This window comes from Entelurus aequoreus, linkage group LG07, assembly GCF_033978785.1.
Source record: "Entelurus aequoreus isolate RoL-2023_Sb linkage group LG07, RoL_Eaeq_v1.1, whole genome shotgun sequence".
Taxonomy (NCBI): Eukaryota; Metazoa; Chordata; class Actinopteri; order Syngnathiformes; family Syngnathidae; genus Entelurus; species Entelurus aequoreus.
This window is the reverse complement of record NC_084737.1, coordinates 23,566,823-23,582,263: the sequence shown is the minus strand read 5'-3', so window position 1 is coordinate 23,582,263 and position 15,441 is coordinate 23,566,823.

Sequence of the window (15,441 nt, the reverse complement as noted above, 5' to 3'; positions counted from 1 at the left end):
ATAAGTTTCCCAGGAATTGGGTCAAGTAAACATGTTGTTTGTTTTGTCCCATTTACACATTTTAACAATTCCTCCAATGTTATTTCATCAAAGAGAGAGAAACTATTTTGGAGGGCAGTGTCCGTCGTATATACAGTCGTATCTGTGTTAATAGAACCCAGTTGTAGCTGAGATGCATTGTCTTTAATCTCTTTTCTAATGACTTCAATTTTCTTATTAAAGAAATTCATAAAGTCATCTGCTGAGTGGGTGGAGCTACTGGGAGGAGTCCCTTGTTGGGTTAGCGATGCTACTGTACTAAACAAAAATTTAGGATAATTTTTGTTGAGGTGGATGAGATTTGAGTAATATTTAGCTTTAGCTGAGGTAAGCATGCGTTTATAAGTTATTAAACTATCACTCCATGCTTGATGGAAAACCTCAAGTTTAGTCGCACGCCATTTGCGTTCCAGCTTTCTACATGATCATTTCTGGGCTTTAGTTTCTTCTGTAAACCATGGGGTACGCCTTTTAGGGGCCCTTTTTAGCTTTAGCGGTGCTACACTATCAATGGTGTCGCGCAGGGCGTCGTTAAAGTTGTTAGTGAGGTTATCAATAGAGCCCACATAATTTGGGAATGGTGCCATTACCGAAGGCAGTAGGTCAGTAAGAGTCGTCGTTGTGGCAGCATTAATGTTGCGGCTGCTATAGTAGTTATTATTATTATTATTAGTTTGTTGACAATGAGTCAGAACTTCGAATTTTATAAGGTAATGATCGGACATTACTTTAGTGTATGGGAGTATCGTAACTTTAGAGGTGGTGACACCCCTGACAAGCACTAGATCTATCGTATTACCGTTGCGATGCGTGGGTTCATTTATTATTTGTGTAAGACCACAGCTGGGTGTTTTTGCCAAATCGGTCTACACTTCCAGGAGCGCTCGCAAGAAGCCGCTGCCTTGAAGCGCCGCCATCTTGGTTTAGCTCGTTGACTAGTCCTACACCCCAGTCTACCGTCTACCACACCGCAATACAAACGGGTGAAAAATCGTGGTCCATGTCGAACTTTGAGCGTATGAGTAAAATGCTCCTTTTTTGCTATAGAAATGTCAAAATTACGGTATGTATGGCTGAGAGAAACGCTATGGGCCTGATCTACTAAAGGTTTGCTACAGTACAAGGGGAATTCATACGGCCCTATTCGTCAAGGTTTACCCGACACATGAAACATGACAAATTGGGGGTTTGCACTATCCACTTAAGCCACCAGATGGCAGTGTTGAATATCTTAAAACGTGTTTAGTGGCAATTCCAACTTTGACCACAGCGTCAGTTGCTAAGTAGAGTGGCGCTTTCCGTCATTTTCAGAAGACTGCATTGCAAAATTATTTACCCTCCCTCTTCGTCTCACAGAAGATCCACCCAGGAATGGAACCATATGAATCCCTCTTGCGTCTCTTAAATGAGCAAACATTTAGTGTGTCTGTCTTCATGTAAATGCAGAATATATGCAAACAAAAGCAAATATAATCATTTTGTGCCCGAAATGTGATTTCTCAAAGATAAAACTGATCTGCGGATGAGGGTTTGAGTCTATATTTAGCATGCTTGAAATGTGTGTGCAATCTTGAACCGCTACGCACAAATAGCGGTGAGAAAAGAGAAGATTGTGCTGCAAAGACAGACCGTGGACAGAAAATCTTTCGTCCTATGTGTCCATCAACACAATTAGACTGTCATAAATAAAAACTAACAGACAAATAGTCTATTCAGAAATATTATTTTTTAATTTCATACCTGCTGGATGACTTAAAGCAGTGGTTCTTAACCTTGTTGGAGGTACCGAACCCCACCAGTTTCATATGCGAATTCACCAAACTCTTCTTTAGTGAAAAATATTTTTTATTAATTTTTTTAAATTCAAGATAAAGTTATGTTTTTGGTAACACTTTAGTATGGGGAACATATTCTAAGTAACAAATACTTAATTTAGAGTTTTTTGGACACTAGGGGAACATATTCTAAGTAACAAAGACTTAATTTAGAGTTATTTGGTTAGGGTCAGGGTTAGAGGGTTAGGGTTATAATAAGGCCATGCCGAATAAGGCATTCATAAGTACTTAATAATGACTAGTTAAGAGCCAATATGTTACTCATTTGCATGTTAATAAGCAACTAATTAATGGTGAATATGTTCCCCATACTAAAGTGTTACCATGTTTTATTACTGGTGCACAAAATGAACCGTGCATGAACATCACCTTGTTCAAACAACAAAACCAACACAGTGCATAAACTCACAACAAATTACACACCTGCAAATCAGTGTGACTTCTGCTGTTGCCGTATCCGTAAAACGCCGATAGGGAGAAGTTTTTATTTACACGATGAGTCGGGTGTGTTTCGACCTCTGCCGAACCCCTGAGCCCGACTCACCGAACCCCTAGGGTTCGATCGAACCCAGGTTAAGAACCACTGACTTAAAGGGATGAATAAAACAAATGAAATTGATTGGTTTTGGTGTATACTGGCATTTTTTTAATGGTGGTAATATTTTTCATAAAGGAGATATTTTGTTATAATATATCTCCTATATGAAAAACTATTGCAATATCCTTTTTCTTGCGTCTGCAGAACACCTCCCACAGTGCACCCTCAGCATGCTAAAAGTAGGTTCTGTTGACTTGATCGAACTTCACTATAGTCTAGAAATGGTGGTTCTAATTGTATTTGTGTGCTGCATGTCAACAACGCCACATGTCGGACCATATATGCCATAAATGTTTCATCGCGGCGACAGCCAGTATAATTAATTAAAATAAGATTGTCTGCACCGCTTTTTCACTTGTTATAAATTGTGCACACATTATTAGCAAATCACATGTAACACACCCACTAAAAGTACATGCGGTTTTATAGTTAGCAAACACTATTTAGCATGTATGTCAGGTGTGTCCAAAGTGCGGCCCGTGTGCCATTTGCGGCCCGCAGCTGATTGTTTACCGGCCCGCCACACATTCTGGAAATGTTATTGCAAAAATAAAAAAGAACATTAAAAAAAGTGGAATGAGGTGAAATCTAACGAGAAAAAGTAGCAAAGTTGACACAAAGCTGCCATGCAGGCTGTTTTTTTTCCTTTTGTCTTTCTTTATTTTTCTTTTTTTGCCATTGCTCAAAAAAAAAATTATGACAAAAATCCATGTTATTATAATGAATTATTTTCAAAGCTCCAATTACTTCAAATATTTCACTTTAAAATGTATTACGTGGTAAATATTGCATATATTGTGTAGTTGCCTTATACAAACATCAAAGTTTTATTTGACAAAAGAGCATAAAACAAACAAAATAATAGTTCAAACGTAAAATCGACAGATATATCTGAAGTTGATCTTGTAACTTAAGTGTTGAAAGTAAAAGAAAAACCTAATAAAAATGTTTCACTTTATGAGTGGGGCACCTTTTGGATCCCAAATATATTTAGTGGTATTTTATTTATTTTATACACTGTGATTACTCAAAAATATTAAATAATTAAAATCAATGGTGTCCTGCATTATTGATCTTTTAGGGCTCTAATGACTAAATACTGCATATTTCAGTTTTACTATAAAAAACAAATTAGTTTTTGACAGAAAAGCCATAAAACCTTTTTTCTTATTACTTTATATAATCTTGAAGTTGATATAGAGATTTACTGTAAGCGTTAAATAAAAAAATGTAATAATAATTTGACTTATTTTTTAAATTTTAATGACTGAGACCCTTTATGGTACCCTGGACCTCTAAAGGGAAAATTAATAAAAAAATCCATATATTTTGTTATGGTTTGAAAATTAAAAATATCAAAATGGCCCCCACACGCTTTAATTTTTCCGTGTGCGGCCCTCAATGGGAAAAGTTTGGACACCCCTGATGTATGTTATCTGGATCCTAGTGGATCACGCCCTACATTTTTTTTTATTTTTCATATTTAGTTTTTTCTCTCCCGCATGTAGTATGTAGAAAGCAGATAACATAATCAAAGACAAATTGGCATTTACTGCACTATTTTTGCACTTTGAACCGCCATCATGCATCGCGTCACGTGTAGTCACGATTGCATCATGTGATTAACCCAGTTAACTGTGTGTGTTTAACTTTTTCCTTGGCTCGTTTGCAACACAGGTGGGGGTAAGGTGGGGGTAACTTCAGGCAAGCTGACACACATGAGGCTCAGCATTTGTGGTTTTTAATAGTGGTTGACTTATTTTTACATTTGTGTGACAAGCTTGAATAATGTTAGAATTAGGGCTGTCAAAAATAACCAGTTATCTCATGCGGTTAATCACAAAATATCACAATGCCTGGTTTTTGGGCTACGGAGCGGAGCCATCTTTGCACACACCTGATACCCATTTCCGCCTGACTACTTAAGCTATCCAGTCCTAATCACTCTGCGCCAGTAGATTATTGATGTTTCACCCTTCCAGTCGTGTTCATCTCCTCTTCTCTGGCTCCACTCACACTCCTCGTTCCTGTGTCTATGCTCCGGCACTACCGTGTAGTGTTAATTGTTTTCTCTCCACACCTCTTGTGTGTGTTTTCCGTTTCTCCACACTTTTTGTGTGAATCCTTAGTTGTTTTACTTCACACCTTTTTGAGTGCGCTTTTTGTTCTTGTTATTATTTCTTCTCTGCGTGGGGGTCCTACTCTGGCTACAGCCGGTCGCGACAAATCTACTGGCCATCAAGGACCCCGCAGAAAAGGAACGCATTAACTCTGCGCTGACTGGCTTTGGACAGACTTTCGATAATCATGAGCAGCTGATGCCTTCGAGATGCTGTCTGCGAATGTCACCCTCAACCCTCACCTCACGCCCACCACAGTCTATTCCTCCCACACCTCGGGAGCCAAATATTCACCCGCCCACCCGTTTCAGTGGTAAGTCTGTATGTTGCAAGCAGTTCCTTCATCAGTCCATCAGTGCTTATTAATATTTGATCAACAGTCTGGTTCCTATGCCTCTGACCGGACTAAAATAGCTTCATCATGAGCCTGTAATCCGGGCCATGGCGGTTAGTAAGAATACTCCCGCTGTGCGCACATCACTACCCTTGTTTACTAAAGAAATGATGAAGGTGTTTGATCACCCCCTAAAAAGCAGAGAATCAGGCAGCCGCTTGCTGGACTCTAGCCAAGGCAAGCTCTCTCTGGCCACATACTCCATAGACTTACACATCCAGGCTGCAGAGAGCGGATTTAGTGACGCTGCTTCATGCAGCATTCTTCGCAAGGGATTAAATCGTCGCATCAAGAACGAATTTGCTACCCGTGACAAAAATGCCACCCTTGACACACCCATTAATTTAGCCATTCGTCAAGACGACATAATACGCAAGTATGATCGATAAGAAGCTAAGGAAGATAACTGATACCTTACGTCTTCGCCTAAGGGAGCGATATATACAGTGGCAGGAGTCAACCCTGTAATCATTCCTGCCATAACCACCACTCGTCAGCCTAACGATGCTTTAGAGATGCCTATGCAGCTTGGTGGACAAGTTGCCGCTGCGGAGCAAGCTCGTCGGCGTAGATTACGCCTCTGCCCTTACTGTTGAAACCCGGACCACCATATCTCCCACTGCTCCATTCATCCTCCCAGGCAGACGACGCTCGCAACTCCCACTCCTCAAGCGTCTTCTCTCCTGTGGGGATCAACATACAGCCTACTACTAATGGATTGTGTGAATACCCTATCAGGCCCATACACCTGGAAAAAGACTTATACTTTCAGGAACTTTGTCATTGGAAGGAAGCAGTGTCAAGATTTTTATATTTATTGACTTCGGCGGGGGAGGTCCGGTCTTTAGATGGCTGTTTACTGGCAAGGGTGAGGGACCAAACAGAGATTTTAGCTTTACAGCTATCAGGTAATCACCATGAGGCAAAACTCTTCTTTATCTTTCCATGTAAGTCTACACCCATTGTATTAGGTCTGCCATGGCTAAAACGGCATAATCCCAGTATTGATTAGGATAGAACCACCGTTTTGAATTGGAGCATTTTTTGCCACGCTAATTGTTTGCATTCCGCTGTTCCCTTGGCGGTCACCCCGAGCCAGGTACTGTATTTTTCGGACTAGAAATCGCAGTTTTTTTCATAGTTTGGCCGGGGGTGCGACTTATACTCAGGAGCGACTTATGTGTGAAATTATTAACACATTACCGTAAAATATCAAATAATATTATTTAGCTCATTCACGTAAGAGACTAGACGTATAAGATTTCATGGGATTTAGCGATATGGAGTGACAGATTGTTTGGTAAACGTATAGCATGTTCTATATGTTATAGTTATTTGAATGACTCTTACCATAATATGTTACGTTAACATACCAGGCACGTTCTCAGTTGGTTATTTATGCGTCATACAACGTACACTTATTCAGCCTGTTGTTCACTATTCTTTATTTATTTTAAATTGCCTTTCAAATGTCTATTGTTGGTGTTGGGTTTTATCAAATAAATTTCCCCAAACAATGCGACTTATACTCCAGTGCAACTTATATATGTTTTTTTCCTTCTTTATTATGCATTTTCGGCAGGTACGACTTATACTCCGGTGCGATTTAAACTCCGAAAAATACGGTACTCTAAATGAGACCATTAATCTGTCAGGTTCCTTGCGGGGGTACTAAACAACATAACTGTGAAGAATAGCTATCCTTTGCCACTTATGGATTCGGCATTTACTTCTTTATCTTGGGCAGCTGTTTTCACTAAATTAGACTTAAGCAATACTTATCACCTGGTGAGAATTAAGGAGGGGGATGAGTGGAAGACGGCTTTTAACACTCCTATGGGGAATTTTGAATATTTATTTTTGCCTATTATCCTCACTAATGCACCCATAGTTTGCCAAATTTTAATTAAGATGTCCTTAGGGACATAATCAATGAATGATGTTTTGTGTACCTTGATGACATTCTTATCTTTTCCGGAGATCTCCAAGAACATGCCCCCTACACCCTTCTCGTCTTACAGCAGTTATTGGAAAATCACCCATATGTCAAACCTGAAAAGTGCGAATTTAACTTTACATCGGTGTCGTTTCTGGTCCATCGTGGAGAAGGGCCATCTCAAACCTGATCCTGCCAAATTCCAGGCAGTGGTCGAGAGGCCATCTCCTACATCAAGGAAGCACTTGCAAAAGTTCTTGGGTTTTGTTAAATTCTATAGGCGATTCATCTGTAACTTTAGCAGCAAAGCTAAACTTTTGACGAGACTCACATGCACTAAGGTACCATTCAGGTGGACCCCACAAGCTGAGGCTGCCTTTTTTTGCTTAAACAAATGTTTAGTACGCGTTGGTCACTGTTTCTCACATGCTTCAACTTTTCCATTACTTACGGACCCGGCTGCTGCAACACCAAGCCCCATGTGCTCTCCAGAATTTGCGGTCCTGTCGCTGAGGAGTAATAGGAACACTCTAATTGGAGGTGGAGAGAAAGGTGTCCGATGCTGCCGGAGATCGCTATCCCTTTCGTCTACCAGCACATTCGCCAAGCTCATAGAGCTGGTCTGTCCAGGACGGCAGCCCGGAACCGAATGTTTGCGGATTTCAGCAGGATACCATCCCCCATTTATCAACCTGGAAAAGAAGTAGGGCTGTCGTCTCGGGACTTACTATTGGCTTGCTTCTCCGGTAAGCTTTTTCCCAGGTTTGTGGGACCTTTCAAGATCACCAGGATCATCAGCCCTCAATCAATTAATCAAAGTGTATTTATATAGCCCTTAATCACAAGTGTCTCAAAGGGCTGCACAAGCCACAACGACATCCTCGGCTCAGATGCCACATCAGGGAAAGAAAAAACTCAACCCACTGGGAACAACAAGAAACCTTGAAAGGGACCGCAGATGTGGGGATCCCGCCCTGGGTGACCGGTGCAATGGATGCCGAGTGGATAAAGTTAATGTGAGAGTCTAGTCCATAGTGGGGCCAGCAGAGGATCCTCTTGCATGTAGACATGTCGCGGCGCAGAGACGTCACCGACTGATACATAAGGAGTGGTCACCCCGGGTCCCGACTTCATGTGAAAGTCCAGTCCATTGGGAGGCCAGCAGGGGATCATCTTGATTGGAGGCAAGTCAGCAGCGCAGAGACGTCACCAACTGATGCAAAGAGGAGTGGTCCATCCTGGGTCCCGACTTTGAACAGCTAGCGCTTCATCGGTATCTTCCTCCTCCATGCATGCTCAATGGTCACCCATCTTACACTGTGAAGGCAATTTTAGACTCCAGGTGGGACAGGAGAGCTCAGTATCTGGTTGACTGTTAAGGGTATGGCCCTGAAGAGCGCTCATGGGTGTGCAGCTCCTGTATCCTCGATCCATCCCCTCCGCGAGACTATCACTCTCTCCATCCTGAGAAACCAGGTAGGCCGCCAGGGGTCACCTTATGGAAAGTCCTTCTCAAATAATGGTTAGAAATGTTGAGACTTTATTGAGGTATTTCAATAAAACCCACTGCTGTAGTTTATAGTTTTAACTTCTGTTAGTAGACTCGATATGGAGGGGCTAAAAATGACAACATGTCTGACGGGTTGGAGACATAGTCAAAGGGAGCTTGGCCTGTAGGAAGGCTTCGGCACATATATAGAGCCACCCACAGAATGGTGCAACCTGTAGAGAGGGTCAGAAAGCGGCCGCGAAAATGGAATGTAAAACATTAACAAATCAAAATTTTGCCCAAAGAACCACTATTACCTGTTATGTATACCACAATGAAGTGTTTTAGATTTAGAAAAAAGTCATAATATGACCACTTTAAATTATAAAAGCTAATAATAACCTGTGAAAAATCAGGATCATTCCAAATTCCAAAGTGTGATTAATCTGATTAAAAGATATAATCATTTGTCAACACTGGTTAGGATGTTCGAAGAAGTAGCTATGAAGAGCACAATCAAAGTTAAGACATTGCTTTATTGCTTTCATATCTTAATACAGTTGAACTTGCTTATCTTGATGCCCATCAGATTGTCCGACTTTGTCGACGTAGCTGGAATCAAAACTGAAACTAACAATTACTTGCATATTAACTTGGGTCTTTGGACACAGACATAAGGAGAATGGGCGATACCACCTAGTGGTACGCCAATGATTTTTGAACCTACAGCATTTGGTTGACATGGTTTTCCTCCATTATTGAATGTTTTTATTTTGTTTCTTATGTTCCAATATCATTTTGTAATAGCAGAAGTAATGCTGTGATTCCTGGGTTCATCAGTAGGGGACAGTGGTGTTTGCCTGTTAGAGCTAATCCAAGAAGTGGAAGAAGAGGCAGTTGGTCGCATTGAATTGTAGTGTGTCTTGCTCTCAAAGGTACTCAGTGCTGTTTTGTAGATGCCAATAAAATGCTGTTTTTGCGCACAGTCATGCTCCCTTATTGTCATTCCGCCGACCTTACAATATTTTATGCTCTTATATAACAGCTGCCGCAGTAATTTGGCTGCAAGTCTTGTTTACGATGACAATAAAGCTTTCGATTGTGGAAAATTTGAAAATTCTATAAAATTGAATGGCCGTAGAATTTTGGGTAACACTGTCGTGCTTCTATTTTGAAGGTTATTTTGCACCGAACAGGAAGTCACAGTCACATTTGAATACTGTGAAACCACAGTAATTATGGTGTGGCTCAGCCAGGGGCGCCGAAAAGGGGGGGTAAAGCAGACGGATTCTAGGGGCCCATGATGGAGGGGGGCCCAGAGAGGCCCCTAATGATGATGAAATTATAATACAGGGGGCCCTGTAAAGATTATTTTCATGGGGCCCAAAATCCCTAGCGGCGCCCCTGGGCTCAGCAACATTACGGAAGTTGACAACATATATTGCACAGTTTTCTGGAAATAAAGCAGACAATGTATGCCAACGTCGACTTACACAGGCACTTTTTTAGTAATATTAAAGGCCTACTGAAATGAAATTTTCTTATTCAAACGGGGATAGCAGGTCCATTCTATGTGTCATACTTGATCATTTCGCGATATTGCCATATTTTTGCTGAAAGGATTTAGTAGAGAACATCGACGATAAAGTTCGCAACTTTTGGTGGCTGATAAAAAAGCCTTGCCTGTACCGGAAGTAGCGTGACGTCACAGGTTGTGGAGCGCCTCACATCTGCACATTGTTTACAATCATGGCCAGCAGCAGCGAGAGCGATTCGGACCGAGAAAGCGACGATTACCCCATTCATTTGAGCGAGGATGAAAGATTTGTGAATGAGGAAAGTGAGAGTGAAGGATTAGAGGGCAATGGAAGCGATTCAGATAGGGAAGATGCTGTGAGAGGCGGGTGGGACCTGATATTCAGCTGGGAATGACTAAAACAGTAAATAAACACAAGACATATATATACTCTATTAGCCACAACACAACCAGGTTTATATTTAATATGCCACAAATTAATCCGCATAACAAACACCTCTCCCCTCCCGTCCATATAACCCACCAATAAAACTCAAACACCCGCACAACACACTCAATCCCACAGCCCAAAGTACCGCTCACCTCCGTAAAGTTCATACAGCACATATATTTTCCCAAAGTTACGTACGTGACATGCACATAGCGGCACGCACGTACGGGCAAGTGATCAAATGTTTGGAAGCTAAAGCTGCATATCCACGGTAGCGCGTCTGCTATCCAACTCAAAGTCCTCCTGGTTGTGTTGCTGCAGCCAGCCGCTAATACACCGATCCCACCTACAGCTTTCTTCTTTGCTGTCTTCATTGTCCATTAAACAAACTGCAAAATATTCACCAACACAGATGTCCAGAATACTGTGGAATTTTGCGATGAAAACAGACGACTTAATAGCTGGCCACAATGGTGTCCCAATATGTCCGCACAATCCGTGACGTCACGCGCAAACGTCATCATACCGAGACGTTTTCAGCAGAATATTTCGCGGGAAATTTAAAATTGCACTTTACTAATCTAACCCGGCCGTATTGGCATGTGTTGCAATGTTAAGATTTCACCATTGATATATAAACTATCAGACTGCGTGGTCGGTAGTAGTGGGTTTCAGTAGGCCTTTAATAACAACATACTTGATATGTTTTTCTACATAGACGTCTAAGGCGACAGAAGCAGGACCAACTTAGAGGGGAACTACACTTTAAAAAAAATGTTTTGCCAATCATCCACAAGCCCTATGTGAGGCAACACTCATGTCGTTCTCTGTTTCGTGCAATCTAAAGGGGAAAAAAATGTCTATCATGAGGCGGATAACAGTACAGGTAAGATCGATTTCACCTATAAAGCACTTTACAAAAAACATCCAAAAACCGCCAACAACATTTTATATACATGCTGTAAGTATGTATGTAATGTAGTAACAGACTCTTTCAGAAACAACTACTACTAATTATGGCAGACTTTGTGAGGGCCAATACTTTGGGACAAATGATGATCCAGAACTTTATCTTTTTGAGCATTTTTTTTAAAACTCTTTTTTAACCAGGAAAGGACCCATTGAGATTAAGAACCTCTTTTTCAAGGTAGTCCTGCACATTCATACTCCAATGTGGGTGCCACTGAGAGCAAGGCGGTAAAAGTGTCTGTGCAAGAACCAACCGCCCTGATTAGGATGGCGAAAGCTGGAATCAAACCTGGAACCCTCAAGTGGCTGTCACAGCTACTCAACCATCTGAGCCACGCCGTCCCTGAACATACGGAGGATGAGGTACACGTTTTAGAAGTTGGGTGCTTAGCACTGAGCATAATGTAGCAGTATTGCAAAGTGCTAAACAAGAAATACAAACTACGAAGAGAGTAAAACAATAACTTACTGTACAATGTCTGCTGTCAGTGGGATGCTGACTGATGGGATGTTTACATATTTCAGCACAAGACTTGTTTTCCCTGTTTAGGTGATGAAATTATCATAATCCTCACTAAAATGCTGGGATGAAACAAGCAACGTGTCATGTCTTCCTAGCAATGTCTCCGGGCCTAAGTTGACTTTCAAAGTTGACCAACTTTTTAGCTTATGCCCACAACCTTGTACTAAACAAGTGCGAGGCATTTTTTATAATCTAGCGCAACATTTTATAATTTCAGAGGCGATTCAGCAGCAGCAATAGCTCAGTTGCTAACTTACTTCTCGCTAATGGCTGTAGGCGCAGTGTGAGCGACTCTATGAACAAGGCGCTGTGTTACTAAAAGTAGTTCTTCTGTGGTAGCTCTTGCAATAACAATGTCACTATACCTTGGTTAGTATGCAGGTCACGGCATGTAAATGAACCGTTGTTGGCAGGTTTTTAGAGGTTTTCTTAGAGGGCTTTATAGGCAGAATATATGGATCCCCGTTACCTGCATTGTTAGACTCCTCTTGCTAGCAGTTATTTGTATTATATAGAACACACAGAAAATACAAATACATTTGTGTTCATGTCTCACATAAGGATTGTGAATGATGGGCCAAATTAAAATGAACCAATCAGGCGTTGGTGTACCTTTTAGTAATCAATTCTTAATCTTACCAAGACATGCTGGACCATCATGTTCCAACTTTATGGGAACAGTGACCTCTGACTCCATCGCTGTTCTTAAGGAACACATCTCCACACACTCCAAAAACTTTTAGGATGTCTTCCTGAAGCTTTTGAAACTGTAAAGGAAAAAAAAACATATTTTCTTTTGTTCTCACTTCCGCAACACTCTTCTCCATACACTGTCAGAAATGGATTGTGGTGAAAGTCAATTAGTTTGCCTTGAAGAAAAGTCTACACTAATATACCACACAGGACTAGGAAACAGATGTGCTATTTTGTGGGAGTACTGTGTTTTAGGGAGGTGTGAGCTTGTTACTTTCCTCACATGATATTGCAGATATGATCCCATTTTCCTGTGAATTTGTGTGTGGTAATAAATGTCAATTGTTTTGCTCAACAAAAAAAAATACTATTGAAGCATATAAAATTAGTTGGTGATAACTTTGCTATTTAGTTTAGTTATATCTTGTTTTATAATTAAATTGTTGAGTATCATTTGCAAGTATTATATAATAGACTTTGCATGCAGTTGAAACTCCAAGACATTAGATGGCAGTATTGTATAGACTGTTATGATCCGTTGCCCGGATCATAATTTGTTTACGTTTTATGTCTCTTGTCGGCTTAGTTCTGTTTCAGCACCCCTGTTATGTGTCTCCTTGGTTGCCATGGTTATTTATTGTTTTCACCTGCCTCTGATTAGTGTTCGGGACGCTCACCTGTTCCCGAGCACTAACCAGAGAGCTATTTAGTCCTGCCTTTTCCCGCCACTGAGTCTGATGCTTTTGTTTGCTTTACACAACTGTTACGGTAGTCCCCCGTGTTCCTTGAGCTAAGTTTTGTCTTATGTTTTCACCTTAGCTATTTAGTTAGCGTTCCTTGTGCTAGGCACACACTCTCCTTGTGTTGTTTGTTTGTTCGTGAATGATTTATTGGAATAAATCATCTCCTACCTGCACTCTGTCTTCGGAGTTCCTGCTACATCATCTCGGAGGAACAATCCGCGTAACCACCATGCCTCCTCGACCCCGGCCCCGTTACATAGACTACGGTGTTTTGCCTAGGCAGAAAGTAGTCTTTGCCATGAAGAGTTTCCCCTTAATGTAAGTGATCTTGACACACTGCCTCTGCAAAATTAAAGCTGCCACATCTTAAAAATACGTTTTTTTTACTGTGAAAACAAATTAAAGTAACATAAAGTATTGTAGCCTACAGAAGAAGTCACACAAACTCTGACGCTATTCTTAACTTTTATTGCCAATCTTATGCTAACAACCGGGCCCAATTCAAACACATATTTCTTCCCGTGCACACACGTCAGTATTTGTGCTTTACTCCCAGACACACAACAGGTCCCCATTCTCCGCCAATCTCCTTTCTGACATGGACGCTATATTCGCGATCACGGGAACGACGAACAACAGTATAAACCACACGAACATAAAACATTACCACCAGCAGGTCGTTACAGTATGAATGGATACATAAAGCCTATTATTTGTGCACTAAACCGGATGTCTTGACGATGTTGGCAATATGCACAGGATTGTCTCCAGTGGAGGCAGCATGTCTGCAATGTGGACATACTTCAATTTACACGAGATATACCCGCAGAGAGCAATCTACACAATGTGCAAATATTAAGAGGACAGTTGCGGCTTTTAAGGAGAGAAAGTCCAACTGGAGCAGCAGCGCGAAGCAAATGTGTCGTCTTGCTCGCTGCAGCTCGAATTTTCATCGGGGACATTGAGGGACAGAAGTATAGATTCTCTAAACACGAGTACATTCTACAATAACACCAGAAAAATATGCTTAATTTGTTGCTAGTTGGTTTTAATGAAGAAAAAGTCACTAAAAGTCTCTAGAGACTAAAAGTCTCTAGAGACTTTTAGTGAAAATTCTCAACAAAATACATTGTACAATAAGAAGCAACAATTGAAAGTAGAGCAAAACTATATAATATAAAACATATATGTTAATACTAATTAATAATAACACATCTTTGTTTTTAAATGTATGTATATTAGCCTTTTTACAGAAAATCATATCATCATAGTAACTTATGCAAATTATACGATGATGTCATGCTGACCACGCCCCCCCCACACCCCAAACCACAACCCCACCGCCACAGGTATTTTGGTAATCTCGGAGAAATCCTGCAATATGTCGGTTAAGTTTTATGTTGCACCCTAGAACATGTTTATCCTGTAAGTAATTACTGTGCTACACTCTTGCTGCTTGATTGTAACGTGCATCCTAGCTGTATTTTTCATTACCAAATTTGAAGGTATTGAAATTGCAATGTAAAATCCCTAATGCTAATTGGTATGGCACGTTGGCTGCCCGCTGCTTCTCAAGAGAGGATGGATCAAATGCTGGGACTAAATCTCGCTTTACTTACGTTTTACATGTGACAATAAATGAAGTACTTCTTTGATATAGCAATGGCAATGTAAATTGGCATCAGGCTAGCGCATTTTGGAAAAAGTGGAGTATTACTTTACGTATACTTTTTTTTTTCAGGCATATTTGCTTTGTTGACAACGTGTCACGGCCCGGGCACATTCCAGTGCGTATTCATCTGTGCCCTGCGCTGAGTGCACCTCCAGGCGCGCTCCTGTGTGCGCCACTCCTGTCAATCAGCAATCTGCACACCTGTCGCTGATAAGTTCCCTGGGCTTCTTAAGCCAGGTCAAACCTGCGTTCCGGGCCAGAACGTAGCGACCTGTTCCAGTACAGTAGGCCGTAATCTCTAGCTCTATGCACACTCTCTCTCTCTCTGTGTTTCTCCCCCTCCTTGTTCATTTGTCTCGTGTCCCTTGTCGTCATCCAGCAGCATTCCTCCGTTTCCCGCGTCACGAGCTGTGTGTCTCGTCTCCCCGTATTCCCTCTGATTCCCTGGCTGCCTCTTGGGTCT